Source organism: Chinchilla lanigera, unplaced genomic scaffold, assembly GCF_000276665.1.
Source record: "Chinchilla lanigera isolate Chin_1 unplaced genomic scaffold, ChiLan1.0 scaffold00016, whole genome shotgun sequence".
NCBI classification, from domain to species: Eukaryota; Metazoa; Chordata; class Mammalia; order Rodentia; family Chinchillidae; genus Chinchilla; species Chinchilla lanigera.
In genome coordinates, this window is record NW_004955417.1 from 26741203 (window position 1) to 26758433 (window position 17231).

General features: G+C 47.4%; 1 protein-coding gene and 1 long non-coding RNA gene across 7 annotated transcripts in view; one reads left to right on the top strand and one right to left on the bottom strand.

Moving 5' to 3' along the window:
• Positions 1–17231, bottom strand: part of Ncald (neurocalcin delta) — a 350086-nt gene that overhangs the window by 205344 nt on the left and 127511 nt on the right. The window lies entirely within an intron of this gene.
• On the top strand, positions 707–3546 carry LOC102015110. 2 transcript variants are annotated; one of them, XR_260501.2, is made up of 3 exons: positions 707–1514; positions 2481–3099; positions 3256–3546. It is a non-coding gene; the product is annotated as an uncharacterized LOC102015110 (long non-coding RNA). The 2 variants fall into 2 exon arrangements; XR_001233422.1 differs by having other exon boundaries at positions 2481–3546.

Here is a 17231-nt window from a genome sequence, read left to right on the forward strand (position 1 = left end):
TTGCTAATTTTCTATCTCTGCTACTGCCTGTCCACTCCAGGAAGACAGATTTCTGCCACTCAAAGAGTCTGAGCACTTTGCAGAATTTTTGTTGCCCCAACCAGAAAAGCTGTACCCCTAAAGAGCTGTGTACGATAACCACATTCTCACACTATGTTACGCCACGGAGCCGCTGTGCGTCGAGGCTCAAAACCTACATGCAGTTTAACAGAAACTAGGCCTCTCTGAAGAAGGCCTGTTACAGAGCTCTACTTCTACCCTTGCTTTCAGTGACTGATAGTTTAACAGACAGGGAAGGAAACCCATAATCTCATTGGGTTGGGTCAACTGTGCTTGTTACAGTGCTGTTTAAATCCTCTCCCCCTTCAGTGACTTAGCAAGAGCCTGCCTCAACATTAAAAAAGAAAACAGAGACTGAGAATGTGGATCAGTTGGAAGGTAAGGCTCAATCCTCAGAACCACGGGAGATAAAAATAAATAAAAATAACACAAATAAATCTTCCTGCCATCTGTCCTCAGTGCCAAGAGCAGGAGGCTTCCGAGTCCACTGCGGCCTTCAACTTGGCCTCTGCTGTCTTTGGGGAACACCACACCCCCAGTGTCAAAGGTCATGGCCAGGTTGCCCTGGGTTCTTCGTGGGCCTCCACTCAGAGCACAGCTCTGCCTGTCCGGAAATGATGTCATAAAGACCCAGACACCTGAGAGGCCTGAGCTGCTCTCTCGACCCGGCAGCCTACCTGACCCTATTGTGCGCCCCTTCCCTTCATCATATACTTCCCTGTGCACGGACATGGGAAAGACTGAGGCCACGGCCGCGGTCACAGAAAGCCGTGCCGTCCCTCCTGCTGTGAGCCCATCCTCACGGGGAGCTGACGCATGGGCACAGCACAGCCTCATTCTTGCTTCACCCTCCTCCCCTTCCCTCCCCTCCCTCCGTCTCTCAGGCTCTTCCCATTTGCAAAAGCTCCATTTCCCTGTTTCCTGTCATCTCTCGTTTATTTTGCTGTTTAATTGATTTCTACAGGAGTTTCTCTCAGAAGAGAAGCCAGGCATTCTTGAAGCTGTGTGTCTGCATTATTTCACCTCACACCAGCCCCTCCTGCATGGGAAGGCGACTCATGGACTCCTCTAGGGGCAAAAGGGTCTCGGACTGTCAGGGCCTCTCCACACATCTTCACTGATCCCCGCAGGAACCCACGGATCCACCAGACAGTGAAGACAAGGAGCAGGAGGAGGGTGGAAGTCAACATGTGAATTAAACCTCTCCCTCTTAAAAGCATGGGCACAAGTGAAAATGCACATTGAGGACCTGGGAACTGAAGTCCCTCCGAGGACCCTAGCTGCCGTGGCAGTGCTGGGCAGGAGGGAAAGGACGACGCAGAGAGGGATCGGGAGGACGCGGGGGAGCCAACTCTGGCTGGGCCCTTCTGGGGCCCAGCTATGCACAGCCTCCTTCACCGCAGCTTTCGTGTTTAAACCAGCACACAAATGCCTACGTGCTGCTCCAACAAAGCGTGAGTACCTGTGTTTCCCCTTCTCCTTTTTCCTCCCTTAGGATGGCCTTGGGGAGAATAACACAGGTCACACCCGTGCTCTCTGTTCCTTGAAGAGAGTTTTTGCAGGAAGGAAGGTATCCTCCTGCCTCAGCCTCCTGAGTGTTGAGATCATAGGTATGCGCCACCAGGCCTAGCCATCACTAGGACATTTTTAAGTGTTCCCTGTGCCTGGATCTCCACTGGAAGTTATTTTCTCCGCACCTGAGTACACAGTTTAGAAAGGGTTTAATGTTAATTACGGGAGGAAAACATGTCAATGTGGAGATAAAGACTTGAAAGATAGGCAAACTCCTCTCTTCAATCAACGGTGCTGCTCTCAGTGTCACTGAGACATCCTCGGTGAGGCCACCCTGAAAAAGCCAGGACCCCAGAGGGGACAACAAGCACGGGGGAAGCCGGATCTGCACTGGGCGTCAGTTTGTTCTCTTAGGGTGGACAGAGACAACCAGGGTACCTTCAAGAGCAGCTGGATAAGCTAGGCGGGAACTAGGTGACCCCAAGCACCCCACGAAGGAGATGATGGGAGATGGGGTGTTCCCAGGTGCTGCGGGCAGGAGAGGAAAGAGGAGGAGAGGGCATGGCGCAACGTAGCAGGACACGGGGCAGGCCTATGCGCGGGGGCTCTCTACTGAGACCTGTCTGATGTTTTCTGTCTGATGAGGCTAGGGCTGGTGGTTTAGAGAGAAACGGGACAGAGCTGAAGTGACACTACTGTCCTGTCCCATGCTCAGAATATGACTCCTCACTGCTGCTGTTGAACACCCTCTCTTCTGTGGCTGTTCCACCCCAGTCTGCGCCATCTTTTCCGACTGGGTCTCTGGAAGGAAGCCACCTGAGAAATAGTTACACTCCCTGGGAGAACTACTAAGAGCAAAACTAACACTGAATCCTAAATTACAAATGGCCACTGTCCTCTACCTGCAGGGACCGGCTGGTACCCGGAATGTTACTGCACGCAGATGCTATGTGTGAGGACAGCTCGGGGAAACCAAAGAGAAGAGGCTGGTGTGGGTCCACATGGAGCGTGAGAGGAAAAGCCACCCACAGAAAGCCTTCCGGCACCCCCAGGACAGGAGGGAGGCAGAGACCAGAAATCAGAGCAAGAGACCATGAGACCATAAACTTCCAGGACCGTGGGCATCTAGGACAGAGTTCATGTCCTCTTTTCTGACGTTTCAAAGAACAGGTGAGCCCCGTTAACATCCCAGGTACACATTTATCTGCACTTAAACCATTTGCTTAACAGCTAACATAAGGCAAGTGCTGTACCAGATGCGGAAGATACAGGGAAAGACGTGGAGACAGATGAAGCACTCCTACTTCTCTGAAGACGCTGAAGGAAATATAAAGTCCACACACATGCTGTCTGTGAAGGTTACTCCTGATTGCCAACTTGATCTGGCTGAGCAATGCCTGGGAAACTGGCAGAGCACACTTCTGGGTGAGTCTGTGGGCGTTTCCAGAGACGCTTCGATTATGAGGGCTCTGGCTGCCCTCGTGGGTCCGTCCACTGACTCGATCAGAGGCGACAGAGACTTCGGAGGTAAGGCCCGGTTTAAAGGAGTGAGTCATGGGGCTCGGCCTTGGGAATCTGTCTGGCCCTGCCCCTTTCTCCTCAGGTTTTCCCCTTCTCACTCTGCTTTCCGGCTACCATGAGGTGAGTAGCTTTGTCCACCGGGACATTTCTGCCTTCCGTCAGGCCCACAGCAATGAACCAGACAACCACGGATTAAAGCTTCTAAAACATGAGCCAAAGCAAGCTTTTCCTCCTCTGACCTGTGGATCTCAGGCATTTGTTCTTCCTCGGTCTATCCTCTCATAGTATCCCAGAGTCACACCAGATCTGTGTCAAGAAGTGACTGACAGCACGAACTTAAGTCCTCTCTGCCTCGCTAATCTTCCACCAAAGCCAACCCAGGTTTTGAAGAAGTATTTGATACAACAAATCATTTTATCCATTTTCTCACAGAATAAAAAGCATCTTTGAAAAGCTTTTCTAATTTTATGACCTTTGATATCCAAACAGAAAGACAGTATGTGTTTGCTTTGTGAATTTATCACGTTTCTATCCCACTCCCCACACCTAGGTAGAGACGACTGTCCCTGTCCCTGGTCTGAGTAGGAATCTGGAGCTACCTCATGGGACATAGGGAGGTGATAAAACATTATGGACCTCTGACAAATAAGAAAATACAAGCACAGAAGGCTTTGGGTTTCTTGTAAACACATAACTAGGATTAGAGCAACTTGCATCTTGCCTGCTGAACCACACCACACGCCATTTTTAAATATTTAATAGCCTAGTGAATAGTTCAGACACATAAGCAGATGCAAGAGAAATGCAATGATAATTTCTGCAACTTTTTAATGTTCAAAACAGCAATGAGAGCTATTAAAACCAGTAATGGTCTGCTGCCTGGGGTGACTGCGTCTGGAAATCACACATGTGAGCAGGGTAGAAAGATCTATGGGAAAATAACTTTCCCATATGTAGCTAGTTTTCCCAGAAGGGGCAGGAAATGGAAAAACAGCCCCTCTGGCCGTAAGCTAGTACGAATATTCTGGAATAAAACAAAACACGCATATACATATGCGGTGTATATTGATGCCACACACAGCCCACACATCGAGGCTGTGCCATTGATTGAATGTAGCACAAGACAGTGTAGAATATTTGAACAAGAGGGAACCTTAGATCTTTATAAAAACAAATGCACTACTTTGGTTGAGCGGATCGGCCCAGCGACCACCGCCATCATCCCTGCTCTGCAAGAAATCAGATAAACACTGTTTGTAAACCCCTTCTCGCGCCCCATTTCCTTATTTTGCAGGACTATTTTAAAATATGCTAAAACTAAGATGAAGCTGCGTGTATCGGAGGTGGGGTGGGGTGTGAGAATCAAAGACCTGGCTTGCTTCTTCATGTTCATGAGATCGCAGTGTCTGCCGCAGCCCCTCAAACATGAGCATGCACAGGAATCCCCCAAAAGCTACTAAAACAGGGACTTCTGAACTCCAACCGAGGTGCTGAGACAGAAGCTGCAGTGTGGGCACAGATTTGTGTTTCTAACCAGTTCCGGGTGCTGCTACTGGCAATGTGGAGACTCCACCTTGAGAACTGCTGCACTAAACAAAAGCCTGCACTTACAGCCTTGTACTGCTGGAAACAGGGGCGGAACAGGTATCTTCCTTCCAAGACACCTGTGCCTGACACACGGAAGCACTTGCAGATACTTGCAGAACAAATAACCCAGTCACCTCTAGACTGAAGGCTGGCTGCTGTAACTTGAGGCTGGACCAGTGCACATAGGCCTGCCAGGGCTCTTGCGTGAATGTGCTTGTTCCCTTATGAGGTCATCACACTCACCAGGCTTTCCTGGACCTCCGGTGGGTTTCAGAGGAAAATGTGCGAGCTGTATCTTCTGTCTTTGTTTTGTGCCTTGCATCTCCTCCTTGCCCCTCATACCCACTCTCCAACCTGCTTTGGCCCTTGGAGATCAAACAGTGGCTTCTTGGCCCCCTGGCTTCTGGATGATCTGCACCAACAGAAGACACTCCAGCATCCCCAGGTGAGGAGGGAGGCAGAGAGAGAGCCTGGCATTTGAGTTCTGCCCTGCGTGACGCTGTGTGTTGGCCACGCTGTCACCATCACAGCAGCCCCTGTGAGAGGCATCTCATAACAGTCACACACACACACACACACACACACACACACACACACACACACACACACGGCTCCAGCTACTCTCCAAGCCCTAGCCGTCCAGGACCAGAGTGTGGAAGCCTCCCAGCTGTCGCTCACACTGGGGTGCCCCTACCCCTCCACAACTTCCACAAACCCTGCTTTCACCTTCGTTAGCCATCTCTTTATTAAAATCACCTCCAATTACCAGTTTGGGAGGACCTGCCACTTCCTGCCAGGATCTGAACATGTCCTTCTAACTGCTGCCCGAGAGACCTGTCCCTGGAGACCTTCCCTGACCACTGGCCTGCCCTTTTCTACCTCCTATGAGGATGAGGTCATTTATTCGAAATCAACTCACATTTTTTGAAACTCGAATGTTCATATCCAAGTTGGCTGTAGCATTGGATGTATGCAATGGCTTAGAAATGGAAAACTATAGACAAAATAAACGTGGAATTTTTTTTTAGACTTTCTTTGCAGTTTATTTGTTTGATTGTTTGTAAGCATCTTGAAGATTGAGTCTTTTGTTAGCTGGATGCCTGTCATTCAATAAATGTTAGCTACCATGAACGCTGTAAGTGGAGCCCCTCTGTGTGCCGAACACTGTGTGTCAACTTGAACAAAATGGGCTACTTTCTTGCCCACATGAAGAAGATGCAGTCTGATGAGACAGGAAAGTGTTCTAAAATGAATTGTAAAATTCATGGTGACAAGTGCTATGTGGTAGAAATACAGACAGCATAAGAGGATACAAGCAAAAGAGTAGGCATGGGAAGAGGAAGTAGAGTGCTGGGGTCCATATTTAAAAGTGGAACAGAGCCTGCCCACGCCCCGTGAGTCACAGGTACACATCTCACTGTGACTGTCTCTGAATCTTTTCTACTGGAAATGTAAATTTATAGAGGGAACAAAGAAACACAATAAGTAAAAATTCTTTGGTGGAGCTGGGGATCGAGCCTAGGGCCTTGCACATGCTAGGCTGAGTCCTCCGTCCCCAGCTCCATCTATGCTCTTTGAAAAATTGAGAGGTAAAATTATAAGACAGAAAGGCCCAGCATGAGCTATTACCCAGAAATGGTTGCAGTGAAAGAAAGAAAAATATTATTATTACACGTGTTTTCACACAGCAGGACAAGTCGATATTTTCTATTTTTGTCCTGTTTTAGACAATGTTCACACTGCAGTATGTTTGGATCTCTTTGCTAAAAGTAAAAAGGGTTCTAAGACCAGTAGGAGCCAATTTTTTGTCTTTCTGGACATTTCTGTTGGAATTCTTGTTAAGTTTCCCAAAGAATCATTCCAAGTACTCACATTGCTAAAAAGACACTTTAAAAGGAACTAATGTCGAAGGAGCTGAATTTCCAAAGGCAGCAGGTTCCTGTGCAGGGAGGAGCCGAGTGGCCTGGCTGCCCTGGGCCATGTCACACATGGCTCCCCGCAGGGCAAGGGCAAGGGTAGCATGTGCAGCCCTCGGCCATGCTGGCCACCACCACAGACGGGGGGCCACTGCCCACTGTGGCACTGACCAGCTGTGACACACAGGACTTTCACCCCAGCTTGGCGTGGGCAACAGGTGTACTTACTTTCAAGATGGGACTCAGGAAGGCTGTTATGGTTTGTGTCTGGATGTCCCCCCAAAGCCTCATGCAGTCATGGGGCAGGCTTCCAGAGTTTATGATTGATTCATGGTCCAGTGCTGGGATTATGGGTGTGAGTGCTACACCCATCCTGGGGCAGGTAGTTTACATACAGTGTAAGGGAGGGAAAGAGGCTGCCTGCTGCCACTCCTCCTTTTTGCTTGTGCTGCTTTTTCTGTTTTCCACAGCCATGAACTGTTGCCCCCTGCCATGTGCCACTCTGCCTTGGAGCCAGCAGAGTATGGATTGAAACTTCCACGAACTGTGAGCTAAATAAACCTTTCCCTCTTTCACTGGGGCATCAGGTATTTTGTTCCAGCAAGGAGAGAAAAGTAACCAAGACAAAGACCATCAAGAATCAGATGATGAGGTTAAAAAGCGCATAAGCAAGACTGCGGAAACAGAGCGGGCAGGGGACAGCCGGCAGCTGGCTTCTTCCTTCTCCCCCGGAGGCTCCTGCCTTCCCTTGGTGGCTTCTTCTCTGGAGGGACAGGGCCCCACATACACAGAAAGCCTCACTGGGATTCACCTACCCCATTACTCCCCAGAGGAGTCCAGCACTATCAGACTACACTGACTGACCTTTCAAGTTCAGAAAATACGCTCACTGTTATACACAAGCACCCCAACAATGCCTTCTCGTTTCCCCCGCTGCTAGTTTATAGTTTTACTGTTTGGCATGTTCCTATGGGGAGCTGGGGCATATACATAACACATCTTCGTTCTTTCCACACCCCTCCCTCCTCTCCCTCCATCTCTTGGTGCACTTCCGTTTTACAAGAGATCTATCTCCTTGCTTTTTACGAGCTCTTACTTTGCTTTTTATTTATAATTTGGGTTTTTTGTGTAAGGAAACCATGTGCAATTTCAGCTTGTGTGTCTGATTTATTTCACTTAACATTATGGGCTCAAGGTGCATCCATTTTCCTCCTCATGACTCAGGTTTGTCCTTCTTTACGGCAGAATGTACTCCACTGTGTGCCAGTACCACCCTGCACATTTAAACATGCCTGTGGTCCTCTAGTCACGCACCTGGAGATGCAGAGCGTTTGTGCCCTACCCAAGGCCGCACCCTTCCCAGTGCTCCTGCAGCTCCCAGCGATGATCACCGTCCTTATCATCACGGTCACCTGTGCTGAGCCGGGTCCTACTCTGGGTGCTTTCGCAGCAGCACTTTGGTCCATATTCCCACTAGTCACAGGAAGAAAGCTTAACGAGATTAGGTTACTGCTCAAGGCCACTGAGGGACCCATGGACAGTCCATCAGGCCTGTCCATTCCACAGCTGTGCATGCCATGACATTTGTCAAGCTGGGACCTCGCCCTTCCGGGGGAGCCCATGCTATGAGTGGGGCTGAGGTGGCAAGGGCACAGTGGCTGGGGCCGTCCCTGTGTGACTCTCCTGATGGCAACCTTTGAGTGGGCAAGAGCTGAGTGTCTGATTCGCCCTCACACCTAGGCCCTCAGCACAGGACAGCATAGGGGAGGTGTCCAACGATGGGGGTAGGGGCGCTTTTAGTAGAAAACCGTACCATTTGGTAAGAATTGGATAAACGTATGCAACTGTCCAAAGCAAAATTGCTGGATTTGAACTCCCTAGCCCCCTAAGGAATCAGAAAGTACTGCCCAGTTTCTCACGGACCTAAAAGGGTCAGAACAGGATGGAGAGTGAGACATCGGTCCCATACAGGACTCAATTCAGGCAGTATGGGTGGGCACAAAGGCTCCCTGAGCAAAGCCCACAATCCCTCCCTTCCACAAGGTCCAGGGGTGAGCTGGGCTGAGGGCCACAGTGGAAGGACACCACGGGCACCAGAGAGGACAGTAAGAAATCAGGTGGTATCTTCCAGGCAGCGCTCAATGTGGAAGCTTCTGTCTTTGCTAAAACCTAACCTGGGTCATACAGCCACCCAGATGCCAGAGTTGGAGGGGAACACGTCCTACACCAAGAATGAGTTAACATCAGTTCCACATTCACCCCACCACGTCCCCCACTGGGGACAGAGTAAGGAACAAAGGCAATGTCCTTGCTCACAACCAGCAGCAAATAGGCCTGGGAAACATCAGTGATGATAAGTGCAATGAAGAGCATAAAGGGCCAGTATTGTAGCTCCCCCAGAGCCCAAGCACGTCGGTGGCTAAAAGCGACAACAACTAGGATGGGGTCAAGACTGAAAAGAAGCTGCCGCCACTCACAACAGCACGGAACAGAGGCAGAGGCATTCTGGGTTTGCTCGGTGAAGTGCAGAGCTCCAACCTCTCCTTCTTCCTGGAGGTGCAGGCATAGTTTTTTGGTTTTTGTTTCCCAAACGCTGAAGCATACATGGCTGGGTTAGACTGAAACTGCTCAAATATTAAAAACCAGAGTGAAAGCCACAAAGGGAAGTGAAAGAAACTCAATCCATTTCCCCTTAAGAATGGCTCCCACAGACCCCAGGTCATCTACCTGCTGGCTGCTGACCCATTTTCCCAGCCAGTGCACACCACAAGAGACTCTCTGAGCTCTAGTTGTGCTGAAAGCACAGACTCGGTGGAAACTCAGTGGGCGGAGCCTTTGTGTGACAGTAGCACATCAGAGCCCTCTTGGTGCCGCACTTGGGGAGAGGCAGTGGGCAACGCTTTGGCCAAAAGGTTGGCGGCTGGGAGGAGCAGACACAGAGCTGCGCTGAGGCCAGGACAAGGAGGAGGCCAGGCGACCCCACAACCTTATCTGACCAAAGTGACAGTGTGCATGGTGCAAGCATGGTCTGTCCCGGTGGGGAGCTGTGTCACAGCTGTCAGGTAAACCAGACCCCTACAACTGTCCTGTGGGCACCAAAGAGCTGCTGAGAGTGTTTCACAGGACTCAGCAGACCCTAGTGATTGGCAGAAATATGCAGTAGGGAAGGAAAAAGCTCAAGATGCCCCAAGCAAAGGGACCAAGGTGGTAGCGCATCTAGAGGTGATGAAAATGAGGACAAATGAAAGGACTGGGGAACAAAAGGGACACAAAACCACCCTCGCCAAATACTTCAAGGGCTCACACATGGAACGGGGATCAACTTTTTCTGCAAGGAAGAAGCTGAAATGGATGTTGAAGGGAGCGGGAGTAGATTTCACCTGGAAACCAAACAGGAGAACTTTCCGGTGACTAATGCTGTACGGAAATAGATCCGGTTACCCGCGGAGGCGGTGAGTCACCAGCTGGCATCCAGCTCGGTCCAGGTGAAGTGGTTCTGAAGATCCCGGTCATTCTAAACTCCATTATTTCGTGCTTTCCCACTGCAATGCCCAAGGCCCGCTAAGCCCATCCAAGCTGTACTTGTGCTTAAAAAACTAACTCAAGTGCCATTCCCCAGTCGTTGCCCGCCTTCCCACAACCATCTCTGTTTCTGAAAGAAGCAGTTATTGTTTGTGTCACTTAAATGGAAGACACACATGTACAGCTCTGTGGCCTTGCTTCCTTTGAACACGTATTTATTCTCATAGAGCAATCCTTCTCCTCTAGGTCCCTGCATTCAGATTAGCTCCCTCAAGATAATAACTTCATCTTGCATTTCTCAAAGTAGCCTTCCATGGAGCAAATGCCTAGCTTGTTAGTTTATTACCAGAATTCCTTAGTGTCTACTCTGAAAATCTGCGGGCCTCAGGAGAAATATCTTGTATATATATACACAAGCAACCTCAGGAGCCCTTCCTGATGTCCGATTCTGCTTATTGCATTTCCTGATTTTACTCAGTTATATTTTAGTTTTATGGAGCTAAATATTTTTTCCAATTAAGATAGTATTCTTCCACAGCATATTTTTAGAGAAGGGGGAAAAAAGATTTAAATTTTTAATTAAAATATTTCAGAACTTATTTTTCCATCATAAAGGGATGTCATCCAGACATCCAGCCGCTTAAGAAAAGATTAATTTTTCTTATGGTTGAATTAAACAAGTGCAATAACAGCGCTGATTTATTGCCCACCCAGAGGTAACCTCTGCAAAGACTGAAATTCCAGGCCCATAGTAAATTAAATCGAGTGACCAGAAGGAAGTTTTCAGCATGTACACAAACTCCCAGGACCACAGGGAAGTTCACTTTTTTTAAGGAGTCAGCTGCATCCCAAAAGCAAAAAAAATCTGAAACTACAGTTAAGACACTGCTCAGGAACAGGCACCATGGACTTGCCCAAGTCCTCCAGGTGTTCCAGGGCAGGCTGACTTCAAACCTCACAGGCCCACCTTGTGGGCTGGAAGCCACTCTAGAGGCAGGTGGGCTCCACATAAGAGGTTACAGCCTTGAACACCTCTGCAATTTCTTTTTTTATTCATACAGATTGCAATACAAAATGAAAACATTCATCATAGAGAGTCAGTTCTGTACATATCACATCTTAGTCCTGTTTATATCCCTCTCCTCTCCCCTCCCACCTCTCTCTCTCCCTATTTCTCTTTTCCTCTCTCTCCTCCCTTTCTTCCCCCCCCCCATCTACTTCCCATCTGCAGCAGGTCTACCTTCCTATTTCCTATCATCTATCTTTTATTTTGGTCTTTAATGTATTTATAGAATGGGTTTCTCATAAAAGAGGAACCACACTATGATATTTAACCTTCTGGGTCTGACTTATTTTGCTTAACATTATGGTCTCAAGGTGCCTCCATTTTCCTAAAATGACTCAAGTTTATCCTTCTCTGTGGCAGAGAAGAATATCCATTGTGTGTAAATACCACATCTTCTTCATCCATTCATGTGCTCATGGACATGTAGCCCATTTCCAAGATTTAGCTGTTGAGTCCCGCTGCTATAAACTTGGGTGGTGTCCATGGACCACTGCAATATGATGGCTTTAACTCTTTCAGTAAGATACTTAGAAGAGGAATATCTTCTGCATCACAGCCTGATGAAAGCCACAAATAAGAGTCTCAATTCCCTTTGTCCCAGAGCTGAGGAGACTTGGGAAGGAATTATATTCATTCCGAATTTTCATTCTTACCCTACTAGAGGGAAATGCACATTAAATTCACCAGGCAGGGCCGGAAATATAGCTCAGTGGCGCAAGCACCTGCCTGGCAAGCACAAGGTCCTGAGTTCGATTCTCAGTACAAAAAAAAAAAAAAACCACCAGGCAACTGGCCCCTTGAAGAGCTATCCATGTAAAAGGACCCCAGGAGTCAGGGACACAACCATCAAGTGACAGTCATTCTCCACGGGCCTCTGTGTACTTGTGCTCTGGCCTTCTCCAGCTCCACACCCGAGAAGCAGGGCTTCATGGATGGGCGCCCTTGTGCTGTCTGGGTTTTGCTTGGGATCTCCCAGCATGAGGCCTCTGCCACTGGCTGGGAAAAAGATGCAGAGGGACTACTCTTCCTGCCATCTTCCCGGTGGCCAGGAGTGCTCCGCTGCTAGTGACAGCCTTTGCCCGGTGTCCCCACCAACCTCTAAGTGTGGCTCCCTCCAGAGAGTCTTCTCCTTTGCGGGTCCCCTCAGCCATACCTGCGCCTTTGCACATGGTCTTTCCTTCAGTTCTCCTGAATTCTCTGCTGGCACGTGCTCTTTCCTGCCTGGAGCCCGCGACATTATTTTCAGTCTAACATTCCTCCAAAACACGTCCACCTGACATCCCTACAACCAATGAGCACCGAGGGAATGGGGTAAGAGGAAAGAAACCAACTGCTTGTATATTATTTATAAAACCAGCTCACTCTTTCTTCCCTAGACAGTTCTCCATTTCTAATTTTTTAACCTTTCTAATGATTTTAACGCCAAGAAAAGTCTCTACTTAATTAAAATATCATACACCACGATCCCAACCCTCATCCAGTGGAACAGGCTTCTGTCTCAAGAGCGGTGGTGTAGATGCTGACTTCCAGCACATGGTTCGATGACACAGTTTTAACAATGTCAGCATAGCAATATATGTCATTCCACTATCAGATGGTATTATTTATAGAAGAAATGACATAAACCTCTAGAAATAAGTGAAAACCTGCCCCACAGAATAGCTAATAAATGCAGATGCTCTTAACTGAAAGGAGTTTGGAATTTTATCCGGAAAATGTTCAGCTTTCTCTAAATGACTCAGAAACAACTCTCAGAAACCTGGGAGCCCGACAAGCACTGAAGCATGTCCTCTCCATAAGTGGACAGGGCTTAACAGACACTCTAAACAACATCCTCTCTCCCCTGTATTTATAATTAAAGACAAGCCAAGAGCGACACAGCATAACGTCAGCCATGCAGAACGCGTGGGAAGTAAACAAGAGTTCTCTGGTTTCCTTTAGCGCAAGCTCAAGAGAGCACTGAAAACTGCACTTAGCTTCAAGTCCCAGAGAATGTTCTTTATGACCAACTAAGTCCTGAGGCCACTCTGCCCAGAAAGTTAATTCCTGCTGTCATCTCAGATCCCATTTTTGTAGCTCAGTTTCCCCTCTCTGTGGCCTGCACAGGCACGCCATGCAGTTGGGGATGGGGGAGCTCTAGACACCAGCCTTCTATGTGACTGGTGCCAGAGGACAGCCCCAGGGGTATGTGTGTTACAGCACAATGGGCTGAGGGGCACACCCAGAGACTACTGTATCAGAGCATTTAAAACATCTATCTGTAGACAGAGCAGTCGGAGCACTCCTTTGAACCCAGCCTTCTGTCCTTGGCTGAGAACTGCCTTTTGACGTCTGCTTCAGGGAGAAAAGACACTCTTTGAAAGTACATTTCCACTTCTGACCCACCTTGGGTTATACTATCAGCTATACAGCCCTTACAGTTCAGGAAGGAGACAGCAGACAGTAGCAGCCCCGTAGGGAGGGGTAACACGTTGGTCATCTCTGCCTCTCCACCCCTCCGGAAGTCCTGGGCTGCTTTCTTAGGAGGTGGGGTCCTTCTGCTCTAGGCGAGCAAGAGCTCCCCTTTCTCCTCAGCTCCACACTCTGCCTGATACATCTCACCCATCTACAGGACCAGGCCAGCCCTGTCCCTGGGGATGGGCATAGGAATAGTGAAAAATCATAAATGACAAGGGAGATTAAAGGGATCCCATGAGTGCTATGTTGTTTCAGAACACACTGGCAAATTCTGGGCCATTTCTCCCACCTAGAAGTGGATTTGAATTCCCCTTCTTTTGCATGTGGAAGGCTTTAGTGACTTACATCTAACAAAATGTGGTGAAAACTTTGCCGGTAACTTATCAGTTTAAGTCAAAATGGCAATATAGCCTGTCTGTCTGTCTCTCTCTTTCCTTTTGGAACAGAGCTGCCATGCACGGAGACAAAGAATCTGTGGACAGATATGTGTAGGAAGAAAACAGAACTCCCTTTCCCCAACCCCTGAGCCTCCTGTGACCCCATCCTGATCCCCAAGCTCCCAGTTGACTTGCCACCATGCGAGTGCAGCATCTTGAAATTGGGTCCTCCAGCATCCAGTCAAGTTTCTCTAGCTGATGCCATTGTGGAGCATAGACAAGCCTCCCCACCTGGACCAGCTGGGATTAGAGACCGTGAGGTATGGAAATGAGTGCTGAATGAAGCCCCTAGATTTGGAAACAATGTATTATGCAGTGATAGATGGCCAGGACTCTTATTGGGAATCCCAATGTGGTACTTGTGAAATATGTCTTTATCTACTATAGGATAGAGAAACGTAAGGTGAGGCAGATCCTATATTCTTCACATTTTTAAAAACAATGAGAAATGTTTGGGCTGAGGATTTAGCTCAGCGGCAAAGCGCCTGCCTGGCAAGGACAAGGTCCTGAGTTCGATTCTCGGTACTGGAGAAAAAAAAACAAAAAACAAAAACAAACAAACAAAAAAAAGAAGCGCTGCTGAACAATGAGAAATGTCTCAAGCTTATCCTTCTTTATGGCAAAGTGGTATTCCACGGTACTTTTTTTAAAAATTCATTTTCTTGTATGTTGATGAGCATTTGGGCTATTTCCTAGATTTAGCTATTATAAATCATGCCACTGTAAACATAGATGTTGTCTTGGTTACTTTTTTCTCATTTCTGGGACAAAATACCTGACTCCCAAAATTAAGGAGGAAAAGGTTTATTTCGCTTACAGTTTGTAGAGGTTTCAGTCCGTACTTGGCAGGTTACAAGGCAGAGTGGCACATGGCAGAGAGCTACAGCTCATGGTGACAGAACACAGCAAAGCAACAAGTACACACCAGGGAGGAATCGGGGAGGAATGGCCTCAAGCACCCTTTTCCTCTCCCTTACATATGCAAACTATCCACTCCAGGGCGGATGCAGCTCTCACACCCATAATAATCAAACTCTAAAAGCCTGCCCCATGGCCACATGAGGCTTTGGGGGGACACACAGACATAAACCATAACAGATGTACATATATGATGCTTTTAATTCTTTTGGGAAGATACCAAGGAAAGTAATAGCTGGGTCAAATGGAACCTGTAGTCCTAGGTTTTTTAAGGAATCTCCATACTGATTTCCACGGTGGTTGCACCAGTCAAAACTCCTACCAACAGTGGAGAAGAGTTCCTTTTTCCCCACATCCCTGTCAGCATTTGTTTTTGTTTGATTTCTTGATAATAGCCATTCTACCAAGCATGAGATGGCATCTCAGTGTTGTTTTCATTTGCATTTCTCAAATGACCAATGATGTTAAACATTTTTCATATTTTTTTGCCATTTCTACTTCTTCATCTGAGAAGTATCTATTTATTTCAGATGCCCATTTTTGGACTGGGTGTTTCATTTCGGGGGATATGATTTTTTTTTAGTTTTATGTATTCTAGATAGTAGTCCTTTGTCTGAGGAACAGCTGGCAAACATTTCTTCCCACACTGTGGGCTGTCTATTCACTCTGTTGGTAGTTTCTTTTGCTATGCAAAAGCTTTTTTAATAAGATGAGATCCCAGTTGTTTATTCTTTGTGATAGTTGTGTGCTATTGGGGTTTTGTTCATAAAGTCTTTGCCTATGCCAATGTCTTCAAGAGCTAAATGGATGCATCTTGAGGTCATACTCTTAAGTGAAATAAATCAGACACACATGTATAAATTCTGCATTGTTTCTCTGGTGTGAGAAACCAAAAGTGTAAATAAGCACCAAAATGTATAATAGATATTGTGAAATAAGAAGAAAATGTTCAAATAGGAAGGGTAACTAGGGAGCGGGGAGGGGGGAAATAAAGAAGAGGGAAATGATGAGAAAAGAAGAAATGGAAACAAAGCTTTTTGTAAATAAGGAAGGGAAGAGGGGCTGAAGGGAGGGTATAGGAAGGGAATGGGAAAAAAAGAATTAAGTTATATCAAGCACAAGTACAAATTCCTTATAATGAATGTGATCATTATGTATACCTACGTACCAATAAACTTAATTAATTAAAAAAATTTTACCAAGCTGGAAAAAATCAGTGAGAAACTACACATAACAAAGAAAATACCGTGTGACCTCTCACTGTTTGACATTTTGGTCAATTTTGAAAACTATAAAAACCAGAATAGGAAAGAGGATGAAGATTAATGTCACTGTGACCGTAGAACCAGACGTGAGCATCCCCAGCCCTGTCTCTTCTCTTTGGGATCCCTCAGATATTTCCTCTGCCTTCAGAAGCTGCTTGTTTTGCTAGCAAGATTATTCGTACTCTGCACTTATTCCTAGAAAGACCATCGGATCAAATTCTAAACACGCTCACTCAGGAGCACTCAAGGGGCAAGGGCTGAAAAGCTGAAGCCTTTGGGCTCTTTTCCCTCCAAAGAATCCGGCAAATGCCAGCCCAATGATGTTCCAAAAAATCACTCGTCTAAAGAAATCCTCCGTCTTCCCTTTCATTTGCTGCAGTGGGCTGACTTCCCTCACCCCTCTTAGAGGAGTGTGGTTTCACCCTGCTGTGAACTGTACTTTCCACCAGCCTGCCTTGGTCGTTGCCATCTCTAAACTTTGCCTTCTGCCAAACCATAGACCCTCCCCAATGTCTTCTTTGCAGTCAAACATCTTGCAAATTCATGTTCAAGCTTGATTTGTTTTTAAAAAAATCCCTGACCACGGCAATGCAGCAAGCAGCTTTGCTCCCTCTCCACTTCAACTCAACCCACGGCACTCCCGCTGTCTCTGGGGATTTGCCCACTCCTTGAAGAGTGTTATGGGTCCTCCCAGGCAGGACTGAATCACGTTCACCTCTACATCCCTTCCCGCCGCTCCAAATGCACCTAGAGCCCAACTCAGGATTCTCTGTATCTTCCATGCTAAGCCACTGCTCTTGGGTTAAATGAACTAACTAATTATGGCAAAAAAAGACCCTTCCGAGCATATTTGTCATTTCACAAATGCCCAATCTTAAGGAAAGTATCTCTAACTGGGCGACATCGAGCCCAAGCCAAGCACCGAGGTGGCTCCAATGCCGGGCTCTCTTCACCTGGAGACCCTTTAGTC